This window comes from Coenobita brevimanus, chromosome 76 (assembly GCF_032717465.1).
Source record: "Coenobita brevimanus isolate Jiangsu-jjx chromosome 76, ASM3271746v2, whole genome shotgun sequence".
Classification (NCBI taxonomy): Eukaryota; Metazoa; Arthropoda; class Malacostraca; order Decapoda; family Coenobitidae; genus Coenobita; species Coenobita brevimanus.
The window spans coordinates 30,723,394-30,737,780 of record NC_137029.1 but is presented as its reverse complement, the minus strand read 5'-3'; positions in this window follow the sequence as shown (position 1 = coordinate 30,737,780).

Below are 14,387 nucleotides of genomic sequence, written 5' to 3'. Positions count from 1 at the left end.
CTTTTAATTAATTTTACCTTCCTACATATTCCAATCCTTACTCACACCTTTCCTTATTCTTCTGCTTCTATGCTTACTCTTCTTCCATTCTCGTCTTATCAAATTCTACTTAAATCTTCCTCCTCTTTGGTTCTACTTCCGCCTATTCCCTTTCTAATTTTGTCACACTAGTCTTTTTTCTTCTTCCCTTTCGTCTTTCCCTGTCCTACACCCTTCCCGCCTTTTCAGTCACATCTTCCTCGTTCCTGTCCTATTTTTCTTTCTTTTTTTACTCACTCCCCTACCAGTTCCCTCTCATTCCACCCCTATCCTCCTACCACTGTCCTGCCCTCCTCTTTTCTTTCCATACTTTCCTACCATTCTCGTCTTCTCGGTCCTATTCTGTTCACCCCATCCTTCTTGTTCCTATTTTTTCCCTATCTCCTCCACTTCCTATCCTATTATCTTCCCTATTCTTTTACCAGTTTCTTTCACCTATTTTTATACCATCTTCTTCAGCCTATCCCATTACTCCTCGTCTTCCTTCCGCCATTTTTCATCTTCCTTTCGTACCCTGGATACATTGATTTACGTGCGTCTTATCCTCATCTTTCTTGCGTCGTCCCTCATCCCATTATTTCCATCCCTTCCATCATTCTGGTCCTAATTATCCCTTCCTCCTCTTCTTCCTCCCTTCCTTGATTCTCCCACTTTCTCCTGTTGTCCTCATTTTTGTTGTTAAGTATCCCTTCTTGCCCCTCCTCCTTCCTTCCTCCCTCCATCATTCATTCTCTTTAACTCTGCTCTTCTTCTCTTTACTGTCGTTCTTCATCCCATTCTTTCCATCCTCCCTTATCATTTTTTTTCTACTCTTCCTCCTACATTCTCTTCTCCTCTTCCTCTGTGTCCGATTGTCGTCTTTATTTTCGGTCTAGTTATCCAATTCTATTATTTCTCCTGCATTTTTTATTCCCCTCCTCTATACTCTTCTTTCATCATTCCCTTTTCATTTCTCTAATTCTACTTTTCCTTCCGTATTTCCTTCTTCCTTCTTCCTATACCATTTTCTTATCATTGTTTCGCATCTTGAACCATCCGTCAGCCTCTCTCGTACATCCTTCACCCTCTCACTCACGTCTTACTCTCCCTTACATCCCCCTCCCTCTCTCTCTCATAATATCCCCCCCCCACTCATCCTTCACCCTCATTCATCTCTCACTCTTTTCATACCTCTCCTCCTCCTCCTCCTCCTCCTTCTCCTCCCTGCCATCTTCCAACCCCCTTCCATCCCTCAACTTTCACATCTCTCTCCTGCTCTCCCCTTCCTCGCTTTTTTAGTTTTTTTTAATTCTCTCTCCCATTTCTTACCTTTATCTCCATCCCTCATACTCTTTCCCCATCCATCCTCCTCTCTCTCTCTCTCTCTCTCTCCCTCCTAGTCCCTCACTTTCCCTCAATCTCTCACTCCCTATCAAGTCTTTCCTCCCTCACCCTCACACCCACTCACCGTCTCGCTCTCTCCACCCCCACCTTTCCCCTCCACCAATCCTTCCTCCTCCATCATTCTCTCCCCCATTCCTCACTCCCTTCCTCCTCTTCCTCGCCTTCCCGTCAAATACTTCACCTCCCATCACTGGTTGTACCCTTCGCCCTTCGCATACCCGTCTACATCTCACTCACAATCTCATTCTTCTCTCTCTCTCTCTCTCTCTCTCTCTCTCTCTCTCTCTCTCTCTCTCTCTCTCTCTTCACATACCCTTCTACATCTCACTCACAATATCATTCATCTCTCTATCTCTCTCTCTCTCTCTCTCTCTCTCTCTCTCTCTCTTCACATACCCTTCTACATCTCACTCACAATCTCATTCTTCTCTCTCTCTCTCTCTCTCTCTCTCTCTCTCTCTCTCTTCACATACCCTTCTACATCTCACTCATAATCTCTCTCTCTCTCTCTCTCTCTCTCTCTCTCTCTCTTCACATACCCTTCTACATCTCACTCACAATATCATTCATCTCTCTCTCTCTCTCTCTCCCTCTCCCTCTCTCTCTCTCTCTCTCTCTCTCTCTCTCTCTCTGTAATTCCACCATCCTTATCACCACATCACCACTCTCTACATCATCATTAAAACCCTCTAATCCCACAACCTTATTAATTTCTGTTTCTCTACCTCCAGACGATTTTACTCAGCTCAGGAAAGACTTAAGAAATTGAGGGGGTTGATGGAAGCTATATTTAACCCCTCTAGCTCAAAAAATCTCTCCTAAGCTGAATAAAATCGTCTGGAGATGGCTTTTCAAATAAAAAAAAAAAACTTCGGATTGAACGAATTAATCTGTATTCTCATTTCGTAGCGGCTAATTTTCTGCGACTTATTTTGGGGGTAATTGATCCAGACTATGTCAAAATTAAGAATATATAACATACAAGGTGTAATATAAAAAATAAATCGCCGAGGAAGAGGTGTTAGGGCACATACTCTACCTGGGGAAATACGACACGCACAATTGAGAAAATACGGCATACTTATTTCAGTATTTTTTCGCTACAATTACCTAACGCCATTATCATACGTAATTAGGAATAATATGCCGATAATTAAATAGACTCCTTAATTACTGCATCGCCAAAACGCAAATGATGTGGATATTTTGGTTTTCAAACTGGACGTCGCACCAAAAACTGTTTCGTGTTTGAGCGACGCATAACTAAGTCATCTCTCACCTTTAATTCCGGGGTTTGGCGGCTCCTCCTCTTGATCAGTAATTCACTTATCGTTCGTAAACACTTTGAGGCCGTTTTTGTCCAGTGGTCGTCCGTTTATCGCTTTAAAAAATCGGTTTCACTGGCAATAAAACACTGAGCGTCTTCGTTGTGTCGTCGCTGTCACTGAAGTCAAATGCGTACCTATAATAGCTCTGTTTCTCTGTGTTATTAAAAATTGAGTAAAAAATATGAATTCACCATAAATCCATTGGAATAATTATTATATTTAATTTTTTATCAGTTTTGCCTCAGATAACGCAATAATTTTTTTTAATGGGGATGTGTTTGGAAGTTTATTTGACACATCGCCGAGGTTTTCCCGCCAAGACTGCCAAGTGTCGCGCACTTTTGCTCCGTTTTCTATGCTAATGATTTTCCTTTGGGATACCACAGAATTTAATGGCTTATTGAAGATTACTCCCTGAATTTCACATTATATCGTTGATCATACGCAGAACACAGTATTTTTTACAGGATATACGATTACCTAAGGAGCGATATATGTAGTTATCATTGCGTAGGGGAGCATAATTCTGACGGAACTAAGCCGAGTTTTGCAGATCACAGACATTTAATAATCTCATTCTACTCCAACTTGGCCCAAAATTCTCATCTCTATCTTGAATGCTGATCTGTAATGAGAGATAAACACTAGAATACGGCGCTAGTCATGAAGAAGTGCTATGGAAAGGATGTAGAGCCATAGCATTGTCTTTTTCTGCCACTGAGCTACGTAAATTCGCTGCAAAAGGATGAAAATCTGAGCCAAGTTAATGAGAAAAAGGAATGGTATTTTTAGTTTCACCTATAATAATGTGATGGTTAGGTAGGCTATGTTATTTAGGTTTTGTTGGAGTTATTGAGGTTATAAGTAGATTGGATTACTGAGGCTATGGTAATATATCTGATTTTGCAAATGAATTACATGTAGTCGTAGTTGTGGTAATTGTAGTGGTTGGAGTGGTAGTAGTAACTGTAATAGTGGTAGTAGTAGTAGTAGTAGTAATTGTAATTGTAGTAGTAGTAGTACGGTAGTAGTAGTAGTAACAGCAGCATTAGTAGCAGTAGTAGTAGTAATTGTAAAGGTAGTAGTAGTAGTAGTAGTAGTAGCAGTTGTAGTGGTAGTAGTAGCAGCAGTAGCCGTAGTAGTGATGGTCATAGTAGTAGTAGTATTTGTTGACGGTGTGACTCTCTCTCTCTCGCTCTCACGTACAATTCGGTCCGGGTACGTTTCACACCACTCCACATCCGGCCCCTTAACCGAGTCTGCGCTAATCCGAAACATCCTGCGTCGGGCGTGTGGGCGGGGAGAAGGAGAGAGAGAAAGAGGTGGGCGGGTTGGGCGTGTGGACGGGAAAGAAGGAGAGAGAGAGAGAGACTGAGGAGGGCGGTGCAGGTGGGTGGGGGTAAGGAAATTTAATTAGAAAGTAAGGCGGCGCGAGCGCTTACCATCCACTCATTTGATGTGGTGACCTACAAGTGTCCATGCACTGAGTGACAGTTTAAATGGATTCCTATACTCTTAAGTGAGAGAGAGAGAGAGAGAGAGAGAGAGAGAGAGAGAGAGAGAGAGAGAGAGAGAGAGAGAGAGAGAGAGTTACACCGACAACAATTACTACTACTACTACTACTACTACTATCACTACTACTACTACTACTACTACTATTACTACTACTACTACTACTACTACTATCTAAGCTCATCTCTGTAGCTAATCTCTCTTAACTTAAGCTGTATGGGGGATTAATGAGTAAATCCCGTTTAATCAAGCCTGGATAAGCTTAATAAATCCTTCCATAGATAGAGAGAGAGAGATGGATAGATAGATAGATGGATAGATAGATAGATAGAGAGAGAGAGATGGATAGATAGACAGATAGATAGATAGACATAGAGAGAGAGAGAGATGGATAGATAGATAGATGGATGGATAGATAGATAGATAGATAGGTAGATTGACAGACAGATAGATAGATAGATAGGTAGATAGATAGATAAAACGAATATTGATCTTGTGATATATTTAACTGATTTATTTCGTGTTAAACTGATATCCATACGGCCTTGGACGCCTTCACGCGGTGGCACTGACAGGAGCGAATCCCCTGCCCGGTTATACAAGGGTCCCTCCACTCCCTATCCCTATCCCCTGAATGGAGGATGGTAAACTGCAGGATCAGGGCAACCTCAGCCTGCAGTCCACTGGGTTCACGTTTCAGATGAACCCGGGGTACAACAAGAACAACGACGACAACAACAACAACATCAACTGCTATTACTACTACTATTGCCAATACTACTCCTACTGCTACTATTACTACTGCAACAATTACTACTACTACTGCTGCTACTGCTGCTGTTGCCGCTACCGTACTATTACTACTACTACTACTACTACTACCTTTACCACTACTGCTGCTGCTGTTGCTATTACTACTACTACTATCACCACAACAGTTACTACTACTACTACTACTACTACTACAGTACATTTACCACTACTGCTGCTGCTGCTACTACCACTACCACTACCACCACTACTACAGTTACTACTACTACCACTACTAGCCTACAACAGCAACAACAACAACAACTACTACTACTACTACTACCACTACTACTACAATTACCACAACTACTACTACCACATGTAATTCATCTGCGTAATCAGATATATTACCACAGCCTCAGTTATCCAATCTACTTATCAATACCTCAATAACCTCAATAACTCCATTAAAATCTAAATAACACAGCCTACCTACCCATCACATCATTACACGTTAATATAATAAAAACAATACGTCTTTCACATTAACTTGGCCCAGATTTTCATCCTTTTGCAGCGAATTTACGTAGCTCAGTGGCAGAAAAAGACAATGCTATGGCTCTACATCCTTTCCACAGCACTTCTTCATGACTAGCACAGTATTCTAGAGTTTATCTCTTATTACAGATCAGCATTCAAGATACAGATGAGAATTTTGGGCCAAGTTGGAGTAGAATAAGAATATTAAATGTATGTGATCTGCAATTCTCAGCTTAGCTCCGTCAGAATTAAGCTCCCCTACGCAATGATAACTACATATATCGCTCCTTAGGTAATCGTATATCCTGTAAAAAATACTGTGTTCTGCGCATGAACAAGGATATAATGTGAAATTCAGGGAGTAATATTCAATAAGCCATTAAATTCTGTGGTATCCCAAAGGAAAATCATTAGCATAGAAAACGGAGCAAAAGTGCGCGACACTTGGCAGTCTTGGCGGGAAAACCTGGGCGATGTGTCAAATAAACTTCCAAACATATCCCCACTAAAAAAATTATTGCGTTATCTGAGGCAAAACTGATAAATAATTAAATATAATAATTATTCCAATGGATTTATGGTGAATTCATATTTTTTACTCAATTTTTAATAACACAGAGAAACAGAGCTATTATAGGTAAGCATTTGACTTCAGTGACAGCGACGACACAACGAAGACGCTCAGTGTTTTATTGCCAGTGAAACCGATTTTTTAAAGCGATAAACGGACGACCACTGGACAAAAACGGCCTCAAAGTGTTTACGAACGATAAGTGAATTACTAATCAAGAGGAGGAGCCGCCAAACCCCGGAATTAAAGGTGAGAGATGACTTAGTTATGCGTCGCCCAAACACGAAACAGTTTTTGGTGCGACGTCCAGTTTGAAAACCAAAATATCCACATCATTTGCGTTTTGGCGACGCAGTAATTAAGGAGCCTATTAAATTATCGGCATATTATTCCTAATTACATATGATGATGGTGTTAGGTAATTATAGCGAAGAAAATAATGAAATAAGTATGCCGTATTTTCTCAATTGTGCGTGTCGTATTTCCCCAGGTAGAGTATGCGCCCTAACACCTCTTCCTCGGCGATTTATTTTTCATATTACACCTTGTATGTTATATATTCTTAATTTTGACATAGTCTGGATCAATTACCCCCAAAATAAGTCGCAGAAGATTAGGCGCTACGAAATGAGAATACAGATTAATTCGTTCAATCCGAAGTTTTTTTTTTATTTGACTTTGCCATCTCCAGACGATTTTATTCAGCTTAGGAGAGATTTTTTGAGCTAGAGGGGTTAAATAGAGCCTTCATCAACCCTCTCAATTTCTTAAGTCTGTCCTGAGCTGAGTAAAATCGTCTGGAATAACAGAAATTAATAGTTGTGGGATTAGAGGGTTTTAGTGATGATGTGGATAGTGGTGATGTGGTGATGAGGATGGTGGAATTGCAGAGGGAGAGAGAGAGAGAGAGAGAGAGAGAGAGAGAGAGAGAATATAATTACTTTGACTATTTTCATTTCACTTTCAATTGCTAAATAAGATAAAACAGTGTCTATAGCCTACAAGCTATTCACAGCACTTCTTTGTGACTCGCATCATATTATAGCGTCCATCTATTGCTGAATAAGACTATACTGTGGCTCTACATCCTACCTATAGCACTTCTTTGGAGGAATAAAAATAAAGAAAGCAAAAGAAAGGAAGTGAGGAACAGAGAAAGAAAGAAAAAAAGATAGAGAAAGAAAGATAGAGAAAGGAGGAGGAAGAAAGAAATGGAGGAGAGGAAGGGGGAGAAAGTACAAGGGGAGTAAGGAAAGTGTAAAGGAAAGACAGAAGTAAATCAAAGAAAGGAAAGGATGGAAATAAGGAGGGAAGGTGATGAAGGAAGGGGAAAGGAAGAAGAGAGGGAGGAAAGGAAGCGAGAGAAAGTACAAAGAGAGTAAAGAAAGTGTAAATGAAAGGCAGAAGAAAATCAAAGGAGGAAAAGGATGGTAATAAGGAGTGAAGGTGATGAAGGAAGGGGGCAGGAAGGGAGTTAAAGAAGGGAATGAAAAAGAGGCTGTATATTATTTAGCACATTCCCAAACCCCTTTCTCAATTTACATAGGGGGGAGTTGGGTGGGGGGTGAAGTGAGGGTGGGGTGGAGGTGGGAGTAGGGTGAGGGTGGGGTGAGCATGGGGAAAGGTGTAGTGATGGTAGGGGGTGAGGGGGTGAAATAGGGAGAAGGTGGGGTTGGGGAGATGAGGGTTTGTGGTGAGGTGAGGGTGGGGTGTGGGTGTGAGGTGAGGTGAGCATGGGGAGGAGTGTAGTGATGGTAGGGGGTGAGGGAGTGAAATAGGGAGAAGGTGGGGTTGGGGAGATGAGGGTTTGTGGTAAGATGAGGGTGTGAGGTGAGGGTGGGGTGAGGTGAGGGTGTGGGAGGGGAGTGAGGGTGGGGTTGGCGTGGGGTGACGGTGTGGGGTGCAGAGACGGTGGGGGTGGGGGTATTTTGTGAAGGGGAGATAAAGGAGAAAAATGAAATGAAAATGGGGGAAAGGAAGCAAGAAGGAGAGGAGAGAAGGAAGGAGGGAAGGACGGAGGGAGGAAGGGAGGCAAGGAGGTGAGAGAGAGAGAGAGAGAGAGAGAGAGAGGGAGGGAGGGAGGGAGGGAGGGAAAGAAGGAGAGTCAAGAGGTGGCAGATGAAAAGGAATCAAATCGCTTATTCACCCACAACGACCAGTCATCCGGCCAGTATAAATATCTATTGAGAGAGAGAGAGAGAGAGAGAGAGAGAGAGAGTGAGAGAGAGAGAGAGAGAGAGAGAGAGAGAGAGAGAGAGAGAGAGAGAGAGAGAGAATGGGGGGGGATTTGATATACTAGAATGAAATGCATTAAAGAAGGAGGGAGGGCACGATTGACAGACGCATGGATAGTTACTGTAGATAGATAGATAGATAGACAAATAGATAAAAATACAGATATGTAGAAAGAATGAGAGAGAGAGAGAGAGAGAGAGAGAGAGAGAGAGAGAGAGAGAGAGAGAGAGAGAGAGAGAGGACAGACAGACAGACAAACACACCAAAATCCCATAAGTCTCCCCAGAATGTTAATCGCATCCATTAAGGTCGAGATTTGGGCATAAAAACGCAGCATTATCGCCTTAACGTCACATCATGCTTGTGTAAACGTTTCCCCGTCCTCCCCGCCTCTCTCTCATCGCCTGTAAAAACTTTCCTTGAGCCCCCCATCCCACAGAAACGTTTAAAAGTCCTGTAAACGTTGAAAAAAATAGGCATAAATGTTTTCCTGTAATAATCTCGGGGTTGGAGGTTAAGTCAATATGTATTATTTTCTTTTTTATTTTTTTTTTGGACACCAGTACGATGACGTCATCTCAATTTTTTTTCTCTCTCTCTCTTCACACCAGACGATTTTTTTCGGGACAAAATTCATTCACTCTCTCGATAATTGTTTTTGTTGTTGCTGCTGCTTTTCTACCACGATTTGTTCAGGCCGACCGAACCCATCGACCTCAAGCAAGTAGCCTCGCCAGGATCGAAACAGGGTCCTTCCACATGACTGGGCCATCTCAGGAGTGAAGAACTTACTGAAAACTGTGCACAATCTTTTTTTTTTTTTTTTTTTTTTTTCAAAGCTAGCGTCCCTTCCTTATTATTTTATCTCTTCATCAGCTCTTTAATATTCTCTTACTTCTTATTTCTTTATTAGATCCTTAATATTCTCTTTATTGATGGAAAGTATGTCTGTATAGCACACAAGATAAGAAGGTGTTACAAGGAAAATAAATCGCTAAAGAAAAAGTGCAGGGAGGTCTCCGAAGCCAACGGTAAAAAAAAAAAAAATGAATAAATAAATAAATAATGCAAAATAATTCACCGAGGAAAAAATGTTTGAAAAATAATTTCCCTAAAAACCGGAGAAAATCACCCAAAATCCAAAATAAATCCCTAAAAAAAAAAAAGGATATTAAGAAAATCACCTAAGCCTACAAGAATCCAGTCCAGCATCCAAAATAAATCGCCTAAGAAGTAGCGTTACGAAATCCCCCAAGCAACCCAAGGAGAATACGGCCCCGCGTGACCTCCCCCTTGGACCTCCTGGGGAACACTGAGCTCTGGAGGCGTTATGAGGCCCCTCTTGAATGCTCGCTAATGCCTCCTCTCCTGTGATTTGATTTATGCTGGGAGGGCGGGAGGAAAGGGAGGAATGGAGATAAGTAGGTAGGTAGGTGAGAGAGGAAATGAGGTAGGTAAGGGTAGGGATGGAGGTAAGTAGGTAGGGTAATGATGGGGAGAGGTACGCAGGTAGGTAGGCAGGTAGGTGAGAGAGAAATTGAGATAGACAGGTAAGGGAAGGTGAGGGAGGAAGGTAAGTAGGTAGGTAGGGAAGAAAGAAAATGAGATAGGTAGGTAAGGGTAGAGAGGGAGGCAGGTAGGTAGGTGAGAGAGGAAATGAGATAAGTAAGAAGGGTGCAGGTGTAAAGTTATGTGATCTACAGTGATGGATTCGTCCCGCCCACACCAGCAGGCATACGGTGGGGACGCGCCCTTAGATAGCAATGATAACGATAAGGCTGCCTCCCACCAACCTTGCCAAATTTACGTAATATCATTGAAGAGGCTTTGATTTTGTAGTGTGAGCTGGGGGGAGGGCAGAGAAATGGCAGGGGACAGGGTGACATGGAGGCGATTTGTTTGTGGCCACCCCTTACGGCAATAAGGCGTCAAGAGAGAAAAATTAAAACTTGAAAATATAATCCTTCATATCTGCATCCATCTAAAAAAAAATTATCTTCATCAGTTAGGATATTATTGAAGAAATTAATCAAAATTCTGTTAATAATTATGCCAGGAAAAATATAACGTCAAGCTTACTGCAAAAAATAAATAAATAAATAAATAAATAAATATCTCAACTGCACTGCCTTTGGTCGACCTAGGAAAAAAATCTATGGGCAAAAAATATATTAAAATATATTAAAAAAAAAAAAGTTTGGACAATTGTTTTTTCTTCTTTTTCTTTCTTTTTTATTTTTTCATTTTTATTTCATTTTTTTTATTTTATTATTCTATTTCATTCTTTGTCTTTTTTTTTTTTTCGTTTTTCTTTCTTTTTCATTTACTTTTTTCTTTTTTTTTTCTTTTTCGATATTTTTTATTTTTCATTTTTTCTCTTTTTCTCTTTTTTCTTTTTCTTTTTCATTCTTTTCCATTTTTTTTTTTTTTTTACTATAATTTTTTTATTTTTGATTTTCTTTCTTTTTCAGTTTTTTATTTATATTTTTTAGTTTTCCTATTTTTTTCTTTTCTCTTTTTTTCTTATTATTCTTTTTTATTTTCAATTTTTTTCTCTGTTTTTCTCTTCATTTCTTTTTTCTTATTCAATTTTTTCTTTTTTATTTTTCTCTTTTCATTTTTCTTTTTTCTTGCCGTGAGTATAGGTAGATAGGAACCCAGAAGGATCGGGTATACGAGCAGACAGGAAGGCAAATAGAGGGATAGGTATGCATTTCAGAAGACAGCCAAGTAGGTAAGTAGGTAGGTAGGTAGGTAAGTAGGTAGGTAGGTAGGTAGGTAGGTAAGTAGATAGGTAGGCAGGTAGGTAGGTAAGTAGGTAGGTAGGTAGGTAGGTAAGTAGACAGGTAGGTAGGTAGGTAGGTAAGTAGATAGGTAGGTAGGTAGGAAAGTAGAAAGGAGAAAGTAGTAGCATGCAAAGAAATGGGTACATACGAGAGAAAGAAGGGAGGGATAGGGAGTAGGGTAGGAAGATGGGGAATGGGAAGGGAAAGGAGTGAGAGGAAAGAGGGGGAGAGAGAGGGAAGGGGAGGAGAGAGGGAAGGAGAGGAGACGAGAGAGAGAGAGAAGGGGGGGAACAGTAGGAGTGAGAAAGGAGAGAGAGAGAGAGAGAGAGATCGTAGGAAGAAAAGAGAGAAGGAAAAAGAGTGAGAGATGTATATCAGAGGGAAGGGAAGGGGAGGTCGACGTAGTGCACAGGAATGGAAAGGGAGGGAAAGGGAGGGGAGAGAGGGGGAGAGAAAGGGGGGTAGGGAAGGGGGGAGGGGAAGCCATGAATCACAGGGGGTACTAATACATTGCTGGTGAATAAATAAGGAAATATATAATGAATGAGGCCATCGCTCTTAGGCCGAGAGTCGGCTGTCAGCAACCCAGTGCAGGTCGCGATCTTTGCCATTGTCAGGGTGTTGGAGATGTGCTAGGGGGAGGGGAAGGGGGAGGGATAAGGGGGAAGAAATGGAGGGGGGAGGGGGAGGGGTAGGAGGGAAGAAAAGGAAGGGGGAAGAAGGGGGAGGGCTGTGGAAGGGGTATTGCAGTGAGTATTTCCCTACACACACCTTCTCCCTTCCCCCCCCCACCTCCCTTTACCTCCTCTCTTCTTCGCTTGGGGGGTAGAGGGAGGTGGAGGAGTTGGAGATATGGGGGGATTGGGTGGGGGGAGGGGTAGGAGGGAAGACAAGGAAGGGGGAAGAAGGGGGGGATGGAGGGGGTGTTTTTGCAGCTGAGTATTCCCCCAACCCCATTCTCCCTTGCCTCATTCCCTACCCTCCCTCTTGCCTCGTCCACTTCTTCTCTGTTTATCTTTCCTCTTGTCTCCTCTTTCTTCCTTTAATCCTCTTCGAGTCTTTTTTTTTTTCCTTTCATCTTCCTCTTATTCTCAGCTTTCTTCCTCTCGTCGCATTCTCTTTCTTTCTCTTCGTCTCTCCCTCTTCGTCATCATTCCTTCTCTTCTCATCTTCTCTTTTTCTCCTCTCTTTCCTCTTTCTTCTCACGTTTATTCCTGTCTCCAGTACACTCTTTTTTTCACATCTCTCTTTTTCCTTCACTCACCTTTCCCTCTTTCTTTTCTTTCTCTCTCCCACTTTTCGCAATCTATGCCCTCTCTTTCTCCCCCTCCTCCATCTCTTCTTCTTCTCCTTTCTCCTTCCTCCTTCCTCTTTCCTTACCACATCTCTCAAATAGCCACTCCTCTCTATCCCTCTTAGTGCAGCTGCTGAGTTGGTCATGAATGCAGCTGAGAACTCTTCATGAATACTGCTGACTTGATGTATGAAATAATAGCAAAAAAAAATTAAATTGAAGACGGAAGGTGTGATAAGATTATTGGTGCATCTTAAGACACTGGCTAAAGGAAACTTATTAGAGTCAAAGGTATCTCTATTTTCTTTCCCCTCCCCTTCCCCCCAGAGAGAGAGAGAGAGAGAGAGAGAGAGAGAGAGAGAGAGAGAGAGAGGATGAATGGATGCGTTTATAGAGTTAACCAGGCAATAGCAGTAATTTTCCCTGTTGGATCCCCCCCTCCCCCTCCGTTATGTTGTGGTTGAAGTATTGTGTCGCCTCGTGTGTGCCAAATACCAATCTCTCGTGTCATGTCGCGGTAATCTTCTTGTTTCCTCTCTTATAAGGGTGTTGGGAAAGAAGGGAGAGTAGGGGGTGTGGTGGTGGGACTGTGTGTGTGTGTGTGTGTGTGTGTGTGTGTGTGTGTGTGTGTGTGTGTGTGTGTGATTATTTTCTCCTATTTGTGAAGCTACCTAAGAGGAAGAGGGGACACTTTTGGCATTTTTAGCAGTTTTTATTTGGTGTGTGTAGCGAAAAGTGCTAATATCCTCCTTTCTTTAACTCTTTAGTTTTAATCTCAATTTATCATCAAGGGAATTACTAGAGAAATTTTCAAGGCTGATTCGTCTCTTGGTTATGTTTTGCCTTTTGTCTTTGAGTTGTTGGCAGGCTTTTTTCTTTTCTTTCTTGCTTTCTTTTCGTTTCCTTACGACAGAGACCTTTCTTCTCTATTCCTTTCTGTCTCTTTTATTTCTAACTGGCTCTCTTCTTGCTTCCTCTTGGTGGGGAAGTGACTGAAATCTTGAGTTATGTGTGCAAGAATAAGTGTACGAGGAGTAAGGGTTGTAGAGTGAGAAGTGTAAGTGTATGTTTATATTTATCTGTTTATTTATTTACAGTTATTATTATTATTATTATTTTATTATTATTATTATTATTATTAATATTATCATTATCTCCATCAGTAATCCTATTATTATGATTACATTTATTTAGTCATTTATTTACTTATCAAAACCCACCTTCTCTTCCACATCACAAGAAAAGAAATAAAACTACTTAAAGAATTCTTACCCAGATCTTTAAGACGCTCTCTCTACGCCTCCGCCACCTCAAGAGGCGTAGGATCCAAGTGATAAACAGGTAACAATAATAGACTCAGCCGCAACCCTAACCGCAGAGAGACATTACCTGCGGCACACCTGAATTACGGGCGGTGGGGACAGGTGCAGTGTGGGTGTGAAGGTGGGGATGTGTGTGTGTGTGTGTGTGTGTGTGTGTGTGTGTGTGTGAGAGAGAGAGAGAGAGAGAGAAAGAGAGAGAGGCGTGCCGACGTAGGGCGAAGCATGTATCACGTCTATATTTACGGCGCATTGTATCGAATCCCACATACGTCAGCGAGCAGTGTTATGTGTAGTGGGGGCCGACGCGTTCACACACTCCATCTCTGCGCATCAATTTGTCAGGACCCTTTTTATTAGTGGCTGTAAATTTAGAGAGAGAGAGAGAGAGAGAGAGAGAGAGAGAGAGAGAGAGAGAGAAATACTACGTCATCAGATCGACCCCCACAGTACTCATCTATGGGGAAAAAATGTCTAATAAAAACAAACTAAATATTTATGAAAGGAAAATGCTCCAAACTGAAAACTTTATTAGACTGGGAATAATTATGTAGGCCACTTTATTTCGGCTGAGAATTATTGCTCCTTTATTAGAATGAGCCGCTTATATCTTACCTCTTTGAATAGAC